The sequence below is a fragment of the Mandrillus leucophaeus genome, unplaced genomic scaffold, assembly GCF_000951045.1.
Source record: "Mandrillus leucophaeus isolate KB7577 unplaced genomic scaffold, Mleu.le_1.0 Scaffold250, whole genome shotgun sequence".
NCBI classification, from domain to species: domain Eukaryota; kingdom Metazoa; phylum Chordata; class Mammalia; order Primates; family Cercopithecidae; genus Mandrillus; species Mandrillus leucophaeus.
The window spans coordinates 2,760,933-2,770,040 of record NW_012102588.1 but is presented as its reverse complement, the minus strand read 5'-3'; positions in this window follow the sequence as shown (position 1 = coordinate 2,770,040).

The window sequence follows — 9,108 nt, the reverse complement described above, 5'->3', positions numbered from 1 at the left end:
AAAAATCAAATTCCTTAACAACTGAACTATTATATTATTCCAAACAAAGTAACAGGGAGAGTGATGGATGAAGAGATCAGGTCGAGGTCCAGGGACCTGAGGTCATGATGCTCGCAAAAAGCTGGCTCACTAGTTGGGGAAGAAGTGTACGAAATTGTAAACAGAGACCAGATCTAGCCAGGTGATGCTGTGGGTGTGGCTGCATCAGAATTCAGGATAATGGCTTAGAGAAGAAGGTCAAGAATCCCTGGGTTGGATTTCCAGGCCAAACGGCATCAGCTTTGCCTAACTGCCCACTAAAATGCCCATGAAGACATAGAAAAAGACCAAAACTCATAACATCACCACAAGTGAAGACCGGTAGACAACCTAATCCCAGAATCTAGGAGAAGTTGGCATCATTTTTAAAGCAGATTGTGTTAGATTAAGAAAAACCTACCCAGGCTTTTGGCTTTGCTTTATTACACAGAAGCCACATGGTGAGATGTAGGCAGACATTAGGTACCTATCCCATCTGATGCAAAGACCTGGAGCTGGAAGCGCATGGAGTGGTACCAGCCACAGCTCTGGGCAGCCAACCTGTCTGACCTCATGGGCATTTGAGACTCAGAAAGCTGGTCCCTGCACACACACACACAGACACACCCAGCCATACACACACACACACACACACACACACAGAGCCATGTTTCTATATACATGATATGGTTTGACTGTGTCCCCACCCAAATCTCATCTTGAATTGTAGCTCCCACAATTCCCACATGTTGTGGAAGAGACCTGGTGGGAGGTAATTGAATCGTGGGGGTGGGTCTTTTCCATGCTGTTCTCAAGATAGTGAATAAGTCTCATGAGATCTGATGGTTTTATAAAGGGGAATTTCCCTGCACAAGCTCTCTTCTCTTGTCTGCCGCCATGTGAGATGTGCCTTTCACCTTCCACCATGATTGTGAGGCCTCCCCAGCCACATGGAACTGTGAGTCCATTAAACCTCTTTTTCCTTATAAATTACCCAGTCTCAGGTATGTCTTTATCAGCAACATGAAAACGGACTAATACAACCTATAAAAAGACTAAATCCCAGGAAACAGCTAGGAACAACATAGAACAGCATACTCAGCCTGAGCCTATTGTGGGGGCATGAGGGGGAGGTAAGAGGGAAACATGGAGGAATTACGTACAGTGGAGTCACATGTACATTTCCCTGGTATGTAATTTGCCTGAATTCAAGTATATTTGCTCAGTATTGAAAGAAAAAAAGAAAAATCCCTTTACTTCTCCATGACCTTGCCCCCTTTCTCTTCCTCCATTCAAACTAGACTTGGGCTCCCACTACCTCCATATGGTTTCCTAAATATAAAAATGAACAAAAAATATTTTTTCTTGGTTTTTGAGCTTCCAAGTGGTTTGAGGAATTTTTCCCATCCCCCATCCCGAACTTTAAACATCACCTTCACGTAAGATGTAAATACAGCATCATCTTCATGGGACCTGACAGATGAAACCTCAATGCTGAGAGAGGCATTATTTTCCTCTGCAAGCTTTTTCTATACTTTCTAAATGTTTAATTAGGAGCATGCATTGCATTTGAAACTAGAAAAAAATATGTGATTCTGCCTAAAGACTGTTCCGGTTTAATGGGCCTATCAGGTGACTGGGATGCAGGTGATACCTGGGGCACCTCCTGCAACCCTTTCTATGGAGATGGAGACTGGAGCAGTATGAGCACTCAGCACAGGAAGAGGAGAGTGTAAGCACTGCAGAGCTGCGGGACTCAGCCATATAAATGCTGGCAGGAGGCTCCCACATGAAATGGTTAATATTTTCAGAAAAACCCAAGGCAGATGGGGTGGGGGAGGGTACTACATTCATGCTTAGCAGCACAGCACAGTGTACCCTGCCCTGGATTCAGAAACAAGAGACCTGAATTCTGATCCCAGCTCTCCCACTTCCAAGCTGGTGGCCTGGCTCAATCTCTTCATCTCATTGAATCCAAGCTCCTCCTCTGGCAAGTGACGAGAGCAATGGTTTATGAGGTTATTTCGGAGGGTGATACAAACTAATGTCAAAAAGAAAAATTCTCACATATAGTAAATGCAAATAGTAGATTCAAATAAATGCTATTTGAATCTAAACAGCCAGGAAACAAGTCGAATCTCAGAAAAAAGTGTGAGTAAGTAACAGTGGAAATCCATCGACTTATTATTTCCAAATGTTCACAGTGTTAGTGCTCATAAACACACTTGCATTGGTTTGCTAGTGCTGCCATAACAAAGTGCCACAAACTGCACGGCTTAAACAACAGAAACCTGCTGTTTCCCAGTTCTGGAGGCCAGAAGTCTCCAGGACCAAGATATCAGCAGGCCGGTTACAGAAAAAAAAAAAAAAGAAAGAAAGGCAGAAAGAATGAATGAGACCTACTATTTGACAGCACAATAAGGTGACTATAGTCAATAATAATTTAATTGTACATTTTAAAATAACAAAGTGTAACTGGATTGTTTGTAACTCAAAAGACAAATGCTTGAGGGGATGGACACCCCATTCTCCATGAGGTGCTTATTTCACACTGCATGCCTGTATCAGAACATCTCATGTGCTCCATACGTATGTACACCTACTATGTACCCACAGAAATTACAAATGAAAAAACATATCAGCAGAGTTGGTTTCTTCTGGAGGCCCTGAGGGAGAATCTGTCCCCTTCCTCTCTCTGAGCTTCCAGTGGTTTTCAGCAGACTCTGGCGCTCCTTGGCTGGTGGCAGCATCACCAGTCTCTGCCTTCATCTCCACATGGAGTTCTCCCTGTGTGTCTGTCTCTGTCTCCAAATTTCCCCTTTTCATAAGGACACCAGTCATTCTGGATTAGGGCCCACCTTAATGAACTCATTTCAACTTGATTACCTCTTTAAAGATTCTCTTTCCAAATAAGGTCACATTCTGAGGTACTGGGGTAGAGGGGAGATAGGGCTTCAACCTGTGAATTGGGGGAGACACAAATCAGCCCATAACAACATTCTAAAAGAACAACATTCTCAAGAGAGATGGCTGTGGTTGGGCATGAGACAGAATGGGAGTCAGGTGTGTGAGGAAGCAAGTGTTCGTTAGCCAAGCTAGCTGGAGCTATATCACAATTGGGCTCAGCGTAAACCCCTCAAGTCTGCTCTGCAGAGGAGAGTAAATGTGGCATATAGACTGGCCAGAGAGGCTCTGAAGGAGTCTTCACAGGGATAGGATTTTGCAGCAGAGGCCAAAAGTCTGCTGAGAGTGTCTCAAGGCTGTGGGCCTGACATGGGAGGGCTCCTGGGATGAATGGCCCAGCATCATTGTCTAAGAACAGGTTCAGACACCCAACTTCACAAGGGCAGAATGGCCTTATCAGCAAGAAGATGTTGTGGATCACAGGTGCACAGATCCCAGGGTGAAGGTGGGACCTCCAGAGTCCAAACCTGAGGGATTGCTGAGTGCAGGATGAGCCAGGAAAAGACCCCTTGCTGACTCAAAGAAGAAGGCCCTTCCCACCAGGGTCTATAAATCGAAGAAAAAAAAAATCAAATCAAATAGTAGGTCTTACTCATTCTTCCTACATATTCTGGAGGAAATTCTGGAATGCACTTAGGATGCTACTACACCCTGCAGTGGAGTCACCTTAAATTCATCTTTGGTTAGGGTTGGAATTGTTTTATCTAACGTCCAACAAAGGCAAGGTTCAGTGGACTGATATCTAAGACAAAAGCATCTAAGATGAGACTCAGGAAAGAGGTTATAAGAATGACAGACTAAGCTTCATTTGCACAGCCAGATCATTCATTCATTTATTCATTTTCACAGTCATTCGACAAGTGTGTGGAAGATGCCAGGCATGCAAATGTCAGTCATGTGGTCCCCAACCTGGAAGAGCTCACAGACTAACTAGAAAGACAGAGGAATACCCAAGCCCTGGCAATGCAGTGTGACACGTACCATCACTAGACTCTCAAAGTGTCTGGAGAGCCAATGGCACAACATGATACTCTGCCCAGGAGACAAGGGCCATGGGAAGATGAGGCTTCCTAAATCTTTACAAACTGCCTAGGTTTGTCACCACCTGTCTCTTGCAGTGATTTTAAGAAACAACTTATAACAAAGAGACTTGTGTTTGGCAAAAGGGGTATAAGGAAGGTAGGGATGTTTTCTTACTATGCAGCCCATCAGACAGACAACAAAAAGTTAAGCAGAGGAACTGATAAGGAAAGAGAACAGCATCTCTGGGGTCTATAAGAAGAAATTGACAAACAGAAGTTTTAGATTTACTCATTTATGAGAAATTACTCAGGGTCCTAATGTAACCAGAACAGCGTTAGGCACAGGGATAGGACTGTGCGTGAAATGACCCCTTATCTAACCCAACAGACCCCTTGCCTTACCAAACCTAACAGTCATCCTTGAGGGAAGCAGACTAATTATTATTATTAGTCACTAATTATTCAAAGATAGAACTACAAGTGGTAACAGGTAAGTGGAGGCAGCTGGGGTGTGGGTGGAGGGGGGGTTATCCACCAGGAAGCCCAGGCTGTCCTCTCCACAGGTGCTCTCACTCTCGGGGATGCAGTCAGGCCAGCTGGGCTGCCCTCCTGTTCCTCTCCAGGGTGGGAGGGTTGGCTGGGACAGTCCCCTTCCTCTGCTGGGCTCCTGCAGGGCTCTGTATACACACTGACCCCTCCCCAGGCAGAACAAACTGCTTAGTTCCTGAATGCCTCTAATGCTTTTCTCCATGCCCTTCTAGTATGGACCATGGACCATGCTGACCTGAATGGTGTCCAGTTTTATGTCTGTCTTCCCTATAGTAGTAACTTCTTCAGGTCATCTTTGTGCAAATGTCTATTCAGTGAACAAAAGAGCTAAAAAAGACATGTCTTTTATCATATTCTATTAACACAGGGAAACAAAGACCTAGAATATTGTCTTCATAGCTCTATCAAAATGAATCAAGGTCAGCAAATTTAAACACTAAACTGAAACCAATAAGATGAAATTTAACAGAAATAAATGCAAAAATTCCTTATTTGGGGTGCTGAAATCAATCATACCAATTCAGGATTCATAAGGAAAGAAATTCATTCATTCAACAAATGTTTATTGAGCGCCACCTATGTTTTAGTCACTGTACCAGGTGCTGGGTACATAGCAGAGAAAATACAGACAATGTCCTTGATGTCATAAAACTTAAATTTGAGTATAAAGAAAGATCTAAGGGTTTTAACTAATCATAAGCTTAATATGAATTATCAAGGTAGTATGGCAAAAACAACAGCAGGAAAACAAACAAATCCTAACCTGAACAAACCAAGAGAGGTCTGTTCAATGACCATATCATAACACACCTCATATTGCCCTATGCCGTTCAGCTGACATCAGTAGCTCGGAGTTAGCCATAGGTCCCTTGTATCAAGAGGGACTTTGACAAACCGAGTAGTGTATTTAGAGAAGGTGGTCAGGCCTACATGAGGTGTGAGAAGAGATTGAAGGAACTGCATGTATTTGGCCTGGAAGATCAATGGTAAGAGATGTGACAGCCATCTTCAAATATTGAAAGAGCTGTCTGTGCCAGACTTGATCACACAGGTCTGGAGCTCACCGGGTAGAAATTACAAGGAAGCAGGAGGAGTCTCACAAGAGAACTGCTCCACAAAGGTATGGGAAGGCCTCCTTCCTTAGGGAAAAGATATTCCGTCCTTAGAGATGATGCAGAAGAAAATTGTGCTGTCTGAGATCAGAGTAGAATATCAAAAGATCAGACTTGACTTTGAGTTTCGTGAACTGTAAAATCAAGAATTTCATAGCATATCCCTTATTAATCAGGAAGGCAGTATTTAGGAGTAGAGGCTTTGGAATTGGATAGGGCTAGATTCCAGGCTGGTACTGGGAAAAGTTATTTGCAGACTTCAAGCCTCATTTCCTCACTTATAAAAGGAGGGTGGTTATAGTTCCTGCCTCATTCCTGCAGTGAGGATTCAATGCAGAAAATTCAAAGTGCCCAACAAAGCACCAGGCCCCTGGTAAGTCATTAATAAATGATGGGTAATCGTAATATTAAATACTCTCCATTTTATTTGACTTTCAGTTTATTTAGGTAAATCATTTTGCTGTCTGTAATTCTGCGAACCTCTATTATACTAAGATAATTATTTAGCAATTTAAAAATGTAAAGTAGAAGTTCTTTAGAAAGTTTTGAAATGTTTTCTCTGCAGAAATTAGAAAAAAAAGAGTGCTTAAGGATGCAATTTATGGGGCTTGTGATTACACTGAGGTGAAGCTAGGAAGTTATTAATGTGTGGAATGACTGAGCTAGGTTGGGTCATGGCAACCTCAGAGACTTCCTTTCTCCTTGGAGACCCCCACCAGGCAACAGAATTAAAAATCAATCCAGCAGACTAATTTGATGAGGCTTAATTTATGTCAGACCAATCTGATTTTCTTCTGTAACAGAGGGACAGACTTTGGTGACACAGGAAAGCAATGGCTATCACATACCATGGCTTCAGCTAGGTCTTAAATTCTAGCCTACTTAACAGTCAAATCTAAAAAATTAATTCAGTTCCGCTGAGTAGTGGAGATGATCTCCAAAAACAGGAACCACAGGCTCGGGATCACTTTTTGCGTAAGAAGAAGATGCAAGAAACCCTCTTCTTTGTGGAACTGGCAGAAAAACATGCCCTCCCTATCTGCAGTGAAATTCAGAATTCACTCAACAAATACCTGCTGGACACCTGTCACGGGACACACCCTCAATCTGGACTGGGCTAAGAGAAACACAAGTGAGATTTAAAAGCAGATGTGATTAAATGGGACTTTTCTTGGACAGATGTGTTTGTGGAGTTGAGGTGGTGGGTTCAGGGAGGCTACAGAAGAAATGGAATCTTTGGGTTGGGTCAGGTGTTTGAAGGGAGTAGGGTGAAGTTGGGGAGAACTTTTTAAAGAGAAGTTGAGATCAGAAAGGCCCTTGGGAGAATTTAGGCTACACTGATTCAAGTAGGAAAACCTCAGTAGCAAGGACTGCAAAGAAGAGGCAGAAGGGGATCTAGGAAGAGCTGACAGGATGAGCTGACAGGATGGAGGACAGGTTTACACAGAGCATCCATTCATTCCGAAAACTTTTACAAAGTCCCAGATGTGCTCAGTACAGAAGATGCAAAGATGAATTAGCTTCACCCCTAACCCTCAAAAGTCCTGAAGTAGCCAGAAGAAAAGGTGGCTTCAGTTTGACACCAAAGGAGAATCACTAAGATCCCAGAAAGGATTCTTGGGAACTGAGGGTAAAGTCTGTGAGTGGTTGAAGGAGTGTTCAACCAGGGATGATTCCCCTGAGAGTCTCATTTGCCTCACTTGGCTGACTTCCAGAGACCTTCTCCAGCTCTAGAACTCTAATAGTGAAGCCATTTTTGTTGATTTTACAATCTGGACTCTCCTGAATCTAGCTTCTTCATTCATTCCTACCCACTTCTCCCATCAGAAAAGAAATGCTGTAAACAGGAAAAAGTAGCGTTCTGGCCTCCTATCACAACACAGCCACTGGGGGTTATTAGGTATCCCCCAGCGGCTTGGCGGTAAATTCATGAGTAAAGCGCTGGCAGGGGGTGGGTGAGGTGGGAGTGAGGAGGCAAAGAGGATGAAAGGAATACAGAGTCCTGGCCCATCTCCCAGGGTGGCTGAAACCCAGGAGATCTGTGGCTTTCACAGATGACCCATTCTGACTAAAGATGACCAGCTCCCAGTCTGAAAAACCCGCAGGAGTCAAGCCATTCCCAAAGGCCCTAGGGAATGTCAGTACACCCCCAAGGAAGGCCTTGATTTAATCTTAGTCTTCAGAAATATCCTTCTCCCCTGAGGCTAACAGAAATTCCTAGGGAATTAAAATGACCCTGCCCATACAAGCATCTTGCCAATGTCAGGGTGCTGTCCTGGGGCTGAAGTGGAGCTCCTCCTCTGGAGGATGCAGGCCTTCAGGACCACCTGTCTGGCAGGGCTGGCCCATGTTTGGCAGGGTACCATGAATGAGTGTGTCTGTCCCAGGCCCCACCTGTTGCAGGGACCAGATCTCATGATGGATGGGATGTGAATTAGTATAGCAGAGTAATAAATCAAGGAGTGTCAGGAAAGTTGTGAGGAACATGTATGTACATGAGCCATCCCATAATAACTTTCATACCCATACACATGCATATACGCACAGAGACACACACATACCCCATATACTCCCAGTCACCATGGTAACCATTTCTTAAAGCGGTACTTAACGGGGTTTTGATTGTTTATTATATTTTTTTCATGCTAGATCTTTTTACCCTTATTTCTTTGGAGTACATCTCTGGCCTTTGACTCTCTGCTGAGAAGTACCACACCTCCTTGGGAAACTCTGTCACATCTAACATTTACCAGGTCCATCTAGAAGGCTCATATCTATGCTCATGCTGACACTGAATTCAGCCAACACACCATTTGGTAACTTGCTAAAAGCATAGGCAATACAAAATAACCATTATGATTGCCACTGTGAGTCAGAAAACCTAGAGACAAATATAGTGTGTATTGTATTGTATAGCTTTCACAGACAGAATAAAAGCAAGTCACAAAGTTAATGTGGAAAAGGAGCCAGCTTTGGTCCTTAAAAATGGAGAAACCTATTCTCGCTTAAAGTGACAGCTCTTATTTAGTAGGCATGGATTTAAGATTCTTAACCTTTTAAAAGTAATTTGCATTTCCTTCCTCCTCCTATGATATACATTATGCTTCAAATTAACCCTATTTTCCATTTTAGATTTCATTATTCAAAAATGCCAAAAACATCAGTGGGCGAAGAAACACTTAAAACATGTTTATCCAGATATTGATCTAGCTTTGGACAACATCCATGTAATAAGTAGTGAGATTTTTTCCTTTTAATGTCACCAATACGTGTATGGTTAAAGGTCAGTCTGTGGCAACAGTTTGCATCTCTGCACTGTAATTACTTGTTCTGCTAAAAAAGAAAAAAAGGGGTGGGGGGAAGAAAAAGAAAAAGAAAAAAAATCTTGACTCATGACCTGACCAGACAGTTCTTTGCATCTCCTTTTATCAGATTTCTGCTGG